Genomic DNA, 14035 nt, shown 5'->3' with positions numbered 1-14035 from the left:
TTTTACAAACATTTAAATGCATAAGAAGTAAACAAAGTCTAAGTCTTTTGCTTAGTAGACCGGTTGTGGGCGTCGTCCACTTTAAGGTAACACGGTCAGATCTATGCAATGCTTTGCAAAAGAAAAAGAAGAATTTCACAACCTAGATAGGCTTTGGCTACCTATTGTGAAAGGTTGCAATGTCAGTCCGCATATTTCTAAGCCTTACTGAAATAAGATGACATTGGTGTGGTATACCACTGAACGGATCTAACAGCAAGACGTGTCTTTATGCTATCTACTGAAAGACTAGGTCTTGATAAAATACTATTTCTTAATCTACATATGTTAGCATTGAGCATACGGTATTGATTATGCACTACTTTGACTTATCAAATGGTGCGGGTTTTTCGCAACCCAATAATCCTGATATATTGGGTAATGGTGATTAATATCTAGTGGTGCTAGGATTGCTATTATGTTGAAACGTGTGCAAGGTGAGTCTCGTTTGATAATGTCCTCAAGAGGAGCTCGAACAAGGTTTTATTATTCGGAAAACTGGCCAGTGGGAGTTTTATTGCTCTATGAATAATAAATAAATGTTTCTTGCTAAGTCTACTCTTGGAATTAATAAGATGTTAATTAATTAAGTCCATAGCAGACATTAATTAATTAATGGACATTTATATCTTAAGCGCGGGAAATAAATAATAAACAAAGTGGAAACCCGGATTACTTGTAATTTCGGATTTGGATGGGGAGAGTTCAATATTACTTCTGTAGTGGCTGCTCGTAATATTCCAATATAAGCTTGTATTAAATTGTGGGTTCAATTTAATTAGTAAAAACCTTCCATAGATCCCTGTCTGGGCCCAAAAGGAACTTAATATAAATAGGAGAATAAAGGAGACAGAAATCATTCATTCATTATTATCATTACTCATAATTTTCGTCCCCCTCTAACTAGAGGAGTTCGAATTTCTCTCCTAATTGGATAAGGATTTCTTCTGTCTTCTTTATTCGAGTCCTAGTATTTTGATAAGATCAGTCCACCCTGATATCGAGATACAGTTCGGGAACCAAAGAGAAGATCCGTGGTCTAGTATTGAAGATCATCACGTGGAGAAGGCGCGAGCAATCGACGATTCTTTGGAGAATCAAATCGGTAACTCTAAACCGTAGAATTCATGTTTTAGGATTTACTTTCTTTGAGCATGAATTATTTGCGTTCTAGCATGCAATTATCTGTTTAACATGTGAATTGATTAATCGCATAATCGGTCAAATAGATCCTACGTCTGATTTATTTGTTTTGTACATGTCTTCAGCTGTGCAAGGGGCAATAAACCCCAGCAATTGGTATCAGAGCCAATTTTTTGCTCTAATTATGTGGATTAATTTCATGTTCCATGAATTGCTTGAATGCAATTATTTTTCGTTTTATGTTCGTTGTATATATGATATTTCATATGGAAACAAAGTCCGTACATAAAAGAACGAAAACAACTTTGACGGAGGAATGTAAATCTAGTTTCTATATAATAATTGAGTAATGATTACATTCCTTTGATAACTCCAATTACGTAATGATTTCACATGAATCAAATTGCTGATGACTTCACATGTATGCAAATATTTTTCTTTTGCGTGAACCTTGAATCGAATTTATTCGGAGGCAATTTGGAGTCATCCCCGACGGCTGTACGCGTTAGAAGCAGCACCGTGAAGGTGGCTGCGCATCAGCAGCGGCGGGCTGGCGGCGACATGTGCGGCAGCCGCTGCGCGGGCAGCGTCACAGCAGCAAACCTGGACGGAGAGGGTTTCCCGGGCTCGAACGTCGACGGAGATGGCTGGGTTGGGCACGATTTTGTGACAGCAGCGACGTCTCCGAGCAACAGCAGTTTTTGTTCGAGTGGGAGCCCAAGGGTCGGGCGCGTGCAGCGGTGACGAGAACGACGCAGCAGCGACATCGTCACGCAGGCAGTAGCGGAGAATTTCGAGTGGGAGAACGATAGCGCTAGATTAGGGTTTTCCCTATGTGCCACGAAGAATCGTCTATCTCGTGACTTCGCTTTCCAAATTTAAATTAGGGTTTCCTAACCCTTAGAATTATTTTTGGAAAGTATTCAATATTAATTTGGAAATAAGATTTGAATATATCTTTTGTGGATTTTATATATTATATAAGATTTGATTTTGTATTAAATCATGGATTAATTATAGATTTTATCCTTATTTTATGGATTTGTATGGATTTAATTCCTAGATGAATCCTAGTTAAATTTGGACAATGACAATCTAATTTTTATCTATATTCTATGGATTTGTATGGATTTATTCCTAGACAAATCTTAGTTGGATTTAGATAATAAAAATATTATTTTATTCCTATCCTATGAGTTAATATGAATTTATTCATAGATAAATTCTAGATGGATTTGGATAGTGATAATATAATATTTTATTCTTATCTTATAGATTTGTATGGATTTGTTCCTAGATAAATCTTGGATAGATTTGAACAATTATAATATAATATTATCGTATTCTATGGATTTATATGGATTTAATCCAAGATAAATCTTAGATGAATTAGGATAAACATTTATATTAATTTATTTTATCCTATGGATTTGAATAGATTTAATTCTATTAAGACAAATCTTAGATGGATTAAATAAGTATTAATCCAAGTTATCCTTATCTTTTGGATGTATGTCCTAGATAGATTAGGATGTTAATGATATATAAGAAAATCCTTATTTAATTGGATTTAGATAAATTTGTTTATCTAAGAAATCCTAAGTAATGTTAGATATATTCATGATGTCTAATCTAAATAGATATAAGATTTGTATAAATCTTGGTTGAATGGATTTTATTTATGTTATGGATTATGATGGAAATGTTTCTATCTAGTAATATCCTAATACGTTTTAAATAATGATAATCTTAGATCAACGTTATCTTGAATTGTAGGATTTGATTTTATCGAAATAAAATCTTGAATAATCCTAAATGGATTTAGATAGTTAACTCTATCTTCATAAATCCTAAATAAATTTGGATAATTATGATCCAATATAAAACTTAATTATTTAATTGATTCTCCCTTGACTAGATTAAATAATTGTCGATAATTATCCCGTGTGTTTAAATGCCATGCATTAAATGGATTTATCTGTTTATTTGGTGTTTATCTATTGTTAAGTGGATTATCTGCTTTATCTACTTATGTGATAATTATGCAAAAACCATACAAAATATCTAAGTGATGATTACAACAAGTGCGTTGTATATGGTCTCCATCGGTTGGACTGCCAAATTTTGTGAAGCTGATTTTCTAATATTATTGCCACCTGCAAAGTAGGGACAATAATCCTACGAAAACAGTAAGTTCATAAGGGCGGACTTCTCACATAATAAATAGAATGAACTAGAAAGTGGTTCCCAATGTTATTGCCACCTGCAAAGTAGGGACAATAATCCTAAGGAACTGCGAGTTTCAGGGTTCAATCAGAATTTATGAGATAACTTGGTTTTGTTATCAGCACATGAACATTGTTATGGGAGTGTGTTCTAGAAATAAAATTCTGTAATGCTAAATCTGATGGTCGTGCTTAGGCAACATTAGGCGTATTAACCTCCAAAGGAGGATACAATTTAATGCGTCGGTGTTGTGACCAGTAAAATTGTTAAAATTTTAATGCGTATTAACCTCCAAAGGAGGATACAATTTATTAATTTTGCTGTTGTAAGATACATAATTGTTTTTGTGGTTATTTGTGATTATGTATTGAGCATGAGTATGTGATAATAAGTTTCTTTGCCAAATCGTCATTATGTCATTTAATATTTGTCTGCGATCCTTAAAGAAAGAAAACTCGAATGCCTAAGTTATGTAGACCGGAAATGAAAATGGATAAAATTCTCATCGCTGAAAGCTTGGAGTTTATACTCAATGATTCATGTCCTCCATTTCCTCGACATAATTCCACGAAGAATGTTCGAGAATACATTATGCATGTACTTGACAAGCTCTTTGAGGAATAAGGTCAAGCTATTTTCCTTTAAGTAGCTCGACAAGTCTTGGTTAATGACGATGAAAGATGGATATCAATAGAATCTGTCAAGATGATTCGATTGGAATATCCTAGAGTGACAGAATGTTTTGAGGATCTTTTGATCACTCAAATAGTTTCTGACACAAGTCATCGCCTAAAGTAACAAGAAATGACTATAAGAAGGTTTAACTGGAAAGTAGAAAATCTTCAAAATAATAGTCGTTGTATTACTATTAGAGGAAAGTAACATGATAGATGGCGAATTCATAAAGGCTGCATTTTTCTTAAGTCCTAGTTCATTTGAACAAAAGACTAGATATGGAAATGGGAGAGTCTGGATTGTCATCGAAGTTTGTTTAAAGCGAGAAAAGATGCTTTGTGAGTTGGATTGACCTAATTTATAAGGGGACAATGACTTCCATGATAATGCAATTTCTAAGTAAGAGATCTTGATCCAGTTAGGTTTTTGTTGCAGTGGGAGCTATTGTTTTAATTGCTAGTCCGCGAGCAATGAAAAAAAATAACTAAAAGAAGACTTGGATTTAAAGGGGTTTAGACATCATCATTGTTTCAAAGAGTATGGAACAAAAGACCATATCAAAATACAAATTCTATCAAGTCAAGCCATTGAGTGCATTTGTACTACTAACTCGTATATCACCTTGGATTAATGCTTCTCTGGAGATATGTGTATGTGTATCTCACTCTCAAAATTGTATGTATAGAAATAATACTCTCAAATCAAAATACAAGTAGTGCTTACCATAGGCTTGCTCAAAATCAAATATCTCCTCTACTAGATGGTGAAAGTGAATTTAAAATCAGAAAAGGACATTATTAAGGTTGTAATGTGACTTTTTGGATGGTAGGGAAAATTTAGGCTTAAGTGGCTGAAAAAGTATAAGAAGCACAAGTACCCACATACTACAACTCCCAACAAAAGACCATTTCCCAATACAAATCTCAGATAAGTAAGACTTTGTCGAACTTCTTCTTCTCATCCGATCCCCACTTATTTATAAACCCAACCAACTCCACAATTTTTTTTTGTTCTTCTAGACTTCGTTAAGTAGCTCGACAAGTCTTGGTTAATGACGATGAAAGATGGATATCAATAGAATCTGTCAAGATGATTCGATTGGAATATCCTAGAGTGACAGAATGTTTTGAGGATCTTTTGATCACTCAAATAGTTTCTGACACAAGTCATCGCCTAAAGTAACAAGAAATGACTATAAGAAGGTTTAACTGGAAAGTAGAAAATCTTCAAAATAATAGTCGTTGTATTACTATTAGAGGAAAGTAACATGATAGATGGCGAATTCATAAAGGCTGCATTTTTCTTAAGTCCTAGTTCATTTGAACAAAAGACTAGATATGGAAATGGGAGAGTCTGGATTGTCATCGAAGTTTGTTTAAAGCGAGAAAAGATGCTTTGTGAGTTGGATTGACCTAATTTATAAGAGGACAATGACTTCCATGATAATGCAATTTCTAAGTAAGAGATCTTGATCCAGTTAGGTTTTTGTTGCAGTGGGAGCTATTAATGCTCAACTGTTGTTTTATGGGGTATGCTTAAGGCATCATAGTATTAAAATAATATATGTGCGACAAGGTTGAGTATTCAAAAACACATCAACTTCTTAATCATTGAATGATAAAGTATTTATGGCTCTTATTCTTAAGGCCAAGAAAATACTTAGCAATTGTTCGAACTGATCTAGACTATCAAGATTTTAACATTTCGTTAAATAGCTTGAGAGTCGAGAAAGTCTATTTGATGCACTATGAGTTAGAATCATTTGATTTTTCAAGAGATTCAGAATACTTATAGAAGTGCAACATAGAAAGACTAGCAAGTCTCAATGGTTTACAACATAAGGAGACGAGCAAAGGGTTATGATCAGTAGTGGGAGTCTAATCTCCATTAACGAATCCAAGTATTCATCTAATGAATGGGATAGTTATGTAAGAAGGAATCGAAGTCTTTCAAAGACAAGTTTGATTATGTGATGAGTTGTACTCATTAAAATCTTATCATTGATGGGATAAACATTAAAGAAACTACCAACATCAGTACCTTCTACAAAACACGAGTTGTGGACTAGAGCGTCTCCAGTCTAGCACATCTCAAGGTGTAATGTTGTTCCAACACGTGTTGGAAAAGTGTCCAAGAAATTGGAGTTGTGTACTGAGGCATGTTTTAAGGTTTGTCCTAAATGAGGTAAGGTTATAAGTTCTGTAATCTTCAAAGATATAATTCTTGTATGAAGATCAAGAGATGAACTACAAGCCTAACAACGTGATAACTCTCAAAATATAGAGAGAGCTATCAGATTTTCCACATTACCAAGAAGTCATATCATTAGAAACTTTTGCACTAATAAAATCAACTTCAGTACCTACGATTGTAAGAACCAGGTCGTAGTGGGAGCGTTCTTAGGAACATAACAAGTTCATGGGTCTAAGAGTGTCGAAAGACTCAGTCTTAGATCAACTTGAACATAATCCCTTTAACTACAATGTAGTATTGGTTCATTTGGATATTCATCCTAGAAAATGTGATAGATTCCAAACTGCAATCTAAGATAGACAACATGTTTTACAAGACTTGCAAAACTACCTATAGGCTGTGTCAGTCAGTGGGAGCTAGTATATTTGCAAGTGTAAATATGGATCTTAAAAGGCTAGACAATGACAATGGGTTATGCCCAAAGAGAATTATCTTCTCGCTATCATTGTGCTAGGATTTATTCGATCCTATTGTCTATTAGAACTTACATAAATTATAATGTATGTATTATGATTGTCAAGACAGTCTTCTATAAATAGAAGTCTTGAGGAAATCATCTACTAGAACATTCTAATGGGATATGTAATTAAGGGCAAGAAACGCATGATTGGAAGCTTATATAGACCTTCGTGGTCTTAGGCAAGCATCTAAATCAGAGTATATGTGTTTTATCAAAATTGTCAAATATTTGGAATTTGACTTGTGTCCTTAACAGTGCTGTAAGCACAAGGAAGTTGAAAGTGCATTACGTATGGTATTATTGGTACTGTACGATGATGAAAACTACAAAAGTTGCAAACAACTAAGATTGGCATCTGGCGTAGGAAACCGGTTGTCTACCCAGTTTAAGATAGATGATTTAAGAGAAACTAATTACATTCTTAGCATCTAAGTCCTTTTAAGATTGCTAGAAAGAATGTTGAGATTCTCTTAGGAATCCTATATCTACACATTGCTTGGAACATTTAAGCATTAGAAATTCCATGAAAAGGTTTATACCTCTCAAGATGGAATTGTCTTATCTCTAGTCAAGTGTCGTTTGACGCTTAGTGAGATCAAGAATTATGAGACTAGTTTCGGAGATAGTTGTCTCATGTATGCTATAATGTGTACTAAGTTTGATATTAGTTGTGCTTATGTATAGCAAGTATATATCATATTAACCATGGCAAAGGATTTTGATTGAGGTAATGAATATACCCTAGTGCTTGAGAAAGACTAGTAACTATATTCTAGTTTACCAGTCATTCATGTAATGTCCTTGGGGTTACACTGTCTTAGTTTTATGACTAATCAGCGATCGAGTAAGTCATCCTCTGAATATGTGTTTACCTTAGGAATAACTTCCTAATAGCTTTAATCGTAAGTTTGAGTATGCCTATGAGTATTTTTATTACTCTAGTGAAGGCTAACTCAAGGGACACACGAGTTTATTAAGCTAAGCAATCACATATGGGGATGAAATTAATTAAAGATCAAGTACGCAGCAAAGACATTATGGTGAAAAAGATATAATCAGAGAACAACCAAGCAGATTCTTCTTTCACCTTGTGAAATGAATGGTAGTTCGATATATTTAGCATCAATACCTGCTTTGTGTATAAGTGGGAGAGTTTTTGGCAGTGGGTATACTCGAAAGCATGTTTTGAGTATAAGTGGGTGATTGTTAGGTTTGGTATACTGAAAAGCATGTTTAGAGCGAGTTTCGCGCGAATAGAATCTTGCTTGTATACGTAAAACTCTACAATCCACTTTTAACCCGATTCAGTATGATTCGAGCAGTCTCGCACGAATAGAATCACTATTATTATTACATTGTGTTTGCTTGTGCATTTATAAGATGTTTTACAAACATTTAAATGCATAAGAAGTAAACAAAGTCTAAGTCTTTTGCTTAGTAGACCGGTTGTGGGCGTCGTCCACTTTAAGGTAACACGGTCAGATCTATGCAATGCTTTGCAAAAGAAAAAGAAGAATTTCACAACCTAGATAGGCTTTGGCTACCTATCGTGAAAGGTTGCAATGTCAGTCCGCATATTTCTAAGCCTTACTGAAATAAGATGACATTGGTGTGGTATACCACTGAACGGATCTAACAGCAAGACGTGTCTTTATGCTATCTACTGAAAGACTAGGTCTTGATAAAATACTATTTCTTAATCTACATATGTTAGCATTGAGCATACGGTATTGATTATGCACTACTTTGACTTATCAAATGGTGCGGGTTTTTCGCAACCCAATAATCCCGATATATTGGGTAGTGGTGATTAATATCTAGTGGTGCTAGGATTGCTATTATGTTGAAACGTGCGCAAGGTGAGTCTCGTTTGATAATGTCCTCAAGAGGAGCTCGAACAAGGTTTTATTATTCGGAAAACTGGCCAGTGGGAGTTTTCTTGCTCTATGAATAATAAATAAATGTTTCTTGCTAAGTCTACTCTTGGAATTAATAAGATGTTAATTAATTAAGTCCATAGCAGACATTAATTAATTAATGGACATTTATATCTTAAGCGTGAGAAATAAATAATAAACAAAGTGGAACACCGGATTACTTGTAATTTCGGATTTGGATGGGGAGAGTTCAATATTACTTCTGTAGTGGCTGCTCGTAATATTCCAATATAAGCTTGTATTAAATTGTGGGTTCAATTTAATTAGTAAAAAGCTAATTGGGCGAGCCCATATCCAAAACCTTCCATAGATCCCTGTCTGGGCCCAGAAGGAACTTAATATAAATAGGAGAATAAAGGAGACAGAAATCATTCATTCATTATTATCATTACTCATAATTTTCGTCCCCCTCTACCTAGAGGAGTTTGAATTTCTCTCCTAATTGGAGAAGGATTTCTTCTGTCTTCTTTACTCGAGTCCTAGTATTTTGATAAGATCAGTCCACCCTGATATCGAGATACAGTTTGGGAACCAGAGAGAAGATCTGTGGTCTACTATTGAAGATCACTATTGAAGATCATCACATGGAGAAGGCGCGAGCAATCGACGATTCTTTGGAGAATCAAATCGGTAACTCTAAACCGTAGAATTCATGTTTTAGGATTTACTTTCTTTGAGCATGAATTATTTGCGTTCTAGCATGCAATTATCTGTTTAACATGTGAATTGATTAATCGCATAATCGGTCAAATAGATCATACGTCTGATTTATTTGTTTTGTACAAGTCTTCCGCTGTGCAAGGGGCAATAAACCCCAGCATGATCATCATTTAGGGAAGTTTCATAAATTGGAGCAAGATCATGAAATTCAATTTCATTTGCACGGTCATGGTTCGAATTTTGTGAATAACTACTTTGTTGAATGTGTGGATGTGCAGAAGTTTGGTATTTGCTTGTGTATTTAAAATAATATTGATAGGTGACCCCTAAGACCATAGGAATGAGGCTAAGAAGAAATTGAATACTTGTTCCAACTCGAAAGCGTGCGTAGCCGTCTAATGACATAAATTTGTAACAGAAATATTATTTGAATACAACTCATATTTAATGGTACTATTAATTTTTTTGTGGGTATTTGAATCTGAAATACTAACCATCTTACAGGTGTTTAATTAAAAGGTGATGCATGATAAATTGCAAAATTTATATTCCTATCTTCGAATTTCAACCTAAACTTACAATCATTGATTTTAACGAAATCTTTCTTACACATGAAATTAATTATATACTTATATAATATTTGAATTCAACTCATATTTAATGTTACTATTGATTTTTTGGTGGGTATTTGATCTGAATATTAACCATCTTACAGGTTTTTAAAAGGTGATGCATGATAAATTGCAAAATTTGTATTCCTATTTCGAATTAAACCTAAACTTACAATCATTGAATGTAACGAAATCTTTCATACACATGAAATTTAATATACTTATATAGGGTTTTATAAGATTGCTAAATGCATTATAAATATATAATTACTACTCTTTGTTTTACGGTAATTGAGTCATTTCATTTTTATGTACTCATTTTAAAAAAATGATATGAATTATTTTCTTTTTAATCCGTCCCTGAAAAGTATGAAGTTTCTAATTTTGGAAACTCCTTAGATTCATTATCCACTAACAATACTCTAAAAATATTTTTTCTTTCTATCTCTCTCTTACTTTTTCAACGTAAAACTCATGCCGGACTAAATGTTCATACTTTTTGGGGATGGAGGGAGTATTAAATAGTTATAGTGGAGAAAGAGATAGAGTAAAGTAAAAAAAAAAAAGAATACTGTAGATAAGAGTCTTATCTACATTATTCTCTCTCTTACTTTTCTCTTTATTCACTTTAACTATTTAAATGAGTGCATAAAATTAAACGACTCTACTACTATTGAACGGAGGGAGTACTATATCTAGTTCATCTGATATGAAAACAAACAGCTAAAATCAATTTTCACGTGATGTCAACAAGCTCTTGTAACCATGTCAACTAGGATTTACTGATGTCAACTCGTGTGTATATAATATCAATCAAGAGTATTAATGTAAACTGGATTTTCAATAATTTCGATTGTCAGATTCATGCCAACAATAGTACATATAATGTAAACCATATACATGTCCAATTTCAACAAATTTAGTTGACATATTCAAGGAATTGACTTGACAATTATTACTGTAACGTTTTGACATTGCGGTGACTCGACTTATTTTTAACACAAGTGATACCCGCAAGTGTACGGGGCTAGTGTACCAATTAGCAAACAAGAGTATCGTATCCCACAGAGACAAATTTGTATCAACTTAACTATCACGAACAAACGTTGACTACTATCTCGAGAATCGGGAAAGGTTTAGTTTTTTTCTAACACTACTAAAAGCATAAAATAAGCAAATAAATAAGTAAAAGCAAGACAACACGGAGTGAGAAGATAATATAGAGAAAATTGTAGAATTCAAGGATCCGATGCACAATCCAAGCTCTTATCCAATCAAATTGCCTTACCTTTTGGTGTCTCTAGAGTTACTAAGTCGACCACAATTATAGATTAAACCCCCTCCCGATGTGAGAAACCTGTAGATTAGGTGCTAGGATTGAAGTCCCCTTCTAATCCTAAACCCCTAACTCCCAAAAGCTCGATTAGGTCGAAGACCTCACTCAAAACCTCAACTCTCCTGAGTTTTATTGCATTAAGGTGTGAATTATTCTTATTTCCAGATTAATTATCATCTCCCGATTAATCTAATTAATCCTACACAATCAAATGGTGATCAAGCAATTGAAAGGAATAAACCCAGGGATAATCAAATAACTACAAGAGCAAGGCAAGAACAAAATTAATTGGATAAAAACTATGAAATTAGTGCATCATCACCAAGAACTCTACAAGAAATGTTTAGCTACTCATGTTCATCACAAAAACCAAGTTTGAAACAAAGAATTCCATGAAATACATAAGAGACGGATATAAAGAACTCCTGTGGAACGAATTTATGGAATGAAGCTTCAATCTTCTGATCTAAAGTCTTTAATCTTCAATTCTCTCTCTCAAAGGTGTTCTTGGGGGTGTGTGTGAGTCTTGGAAGCGGTAGGTGTAGAATGATGTGAACCCTCGACGTTTTTCCTTTTAATCCCCCATCAAAAACTGCGTTTTTGGCATAAAAATACGCCAAAACAACGTACCCGGCCGGGTGGTATTATAAAGGGTAATAATTCACCCGGCCACGTGATGATTTTCAACCATTTTTTTTCAAAGAATCGTCGTACCCGGCCGGGTGAATTACAGGGTAATAATTCACCTGGCCGCGTGAAAGTTTCTGGAACGCGCAGTGTTCTTATAACGGCCATAATTTCTTCTACCAAACTACGATTGAGGAGTGCGAGATACCCACACGAAGCTCTTTTGAAGACGAAGAGATCAATATGCATTAAGGGCTGATTGGACTTCAAAATCTCCAGTAAATATTGTCTCAAACCCAGGCTACTGCACATTCACATATTTTGTACCTTTTTCTACACATTCTTAACAAAATGGTCAACATACCAACGTAATAGAGAAGTAGATATAAACATGCTCAATAATAGACAAAATATGACCAAATTCATACAAAACCACCCTCTAAAACCATGTAAAATCCAAGTATGTCAACTCCCCCAAATTTAAATAATTGCTAGTCCGCGAGCAATGAAGAAAAATAACTAAAAGAAGACTTGGATTTAAAGGGGTTTAGACATCATCATTGTTTCAAAGAGTATGGAACAAAAGACCATATCAAAATTCAAATTCTATCAAGTCAAGCCATTGAGTGCACTTGTACTACTAACTCGTATATCACCTTGGATTAATGCTTCTCTGGAGATATGTGTATGTGTATCTCACTCTCAAAATTGTATGTATAGAAATATTACTCTCAAATCAAAATACAAGTAGTGCTTACCATAGGCTTGCTCAAAATCAAATATCTCTTCTACTAGATGGTGAAAGTGAATTTAAAATCAGAAAAGGACATTATTAAGGTTGTAATGTGACTCTTTGGATGGTAGGGAAAATTTAGGCTTAAGTGGCAGAAAAAGTATAAGAAGCACAAGTACCCACATACTACAACTCCCAACAAAAGACCATTTCCCAATACAAATCTCAGATAAGTAAGACTTTGTCGAACTTCTTCTTCTCATCTGATCCCCACTTATTTATAAACCCAACCAACTCCACAATTTTTTTTTTTTGTTCTTCTAGACTTCGTCTAGCTAATACCTCCATTAATTTTTTTTTACAACTCCCCATATGTGCTTCCAAATTTGTAGGCTTATCACTCTTGACGGTGACTTAACAATTATTTGACATTGGGACACTTTTTAGGCTAGGAGGGCTAACTAGGGATTATGACAAAAATATATACACTTGTGAAGGGGAAAACAAAGAATGCCTAACGTCATCTCCTAAATTCACATTCACTATGTAAACTTAATATGATTAGGAGCAAGTTCTAGAAACAACAACAAGCATATGATAAAATCACACAGAGCCAAAGTTTTGGCTCAAATCTCACTCGGGTAATACCATGAATCAAGGCAAACAAACAATTCGTAACTTATGCTCCTATCTCTCAAACTCTTAAGTCAAAGACCATGATAGTTTAAAAGATGGATGATGTTTTTATCATTAACAACTAGTCTTTACCCCAAGAAACGAGAATTCGAACAAGTTCAAATTCAATTCCACAACAACCAAACCAATGCAACTCACGGAGGTCTAAAGCAATGCAAATCTACCCTAAAACATAAATAAAAGCAACAAAAAACAACTAATCAATTTGAAAAAAAAATAAAGTAGTAAAATACATTATAAGGCTCACTATCCACCATATCACCCCCCCAAACTTAGTCAAGGTTATGCAAAGAATAAGTTTGAAAAGTTGGTGGAGAAGGGAGACTTATATGATACGCAAACTAAAATGAAAACAATCTAAAAGCTACCTACTAGGGGTTACCTCCCTATAGTGCCTTTGGTGGTTATCGTTGTTGGCTCGACATCTTCACACAGCTTTCATCATTTCACTCTCGCATCAATGGGGTTGTTTGGCTTCTTATTCGTGTTCAAGCAGATACATTCTTGCCAACCTCTTCTTCCACCAAGTCTTCTTCACCATGTTATCATTTGATTTGAGCTCTAACTTCGTTGTGATCGATATTCTTGCTTCATTTTCCTTCACCTTCTTGGGCTCTCTCTGTCTTTCTTTGCAATGAG

The sequence above is a fragment of the Salvia hispanica genome, chromosome 4, assembly GCF_029641045.1.
Source record: "Salvia hispanica isolate PSC_SH4W2 chromosome 4, Shi_PSC_v1, whole genome shotgun sequence".
NCBI classification, from domain to species: Eukaryota; Viridiplantae; Streptophyta; class Magnoliopsida; order Lamiales; family Lamiaceae; genus Salvia; species Salvia hispanica.
The sequence above is the reverse complement of the archived record's forward strand: the minus strand, read 5'-3'. Positions refer to the sequence as shown.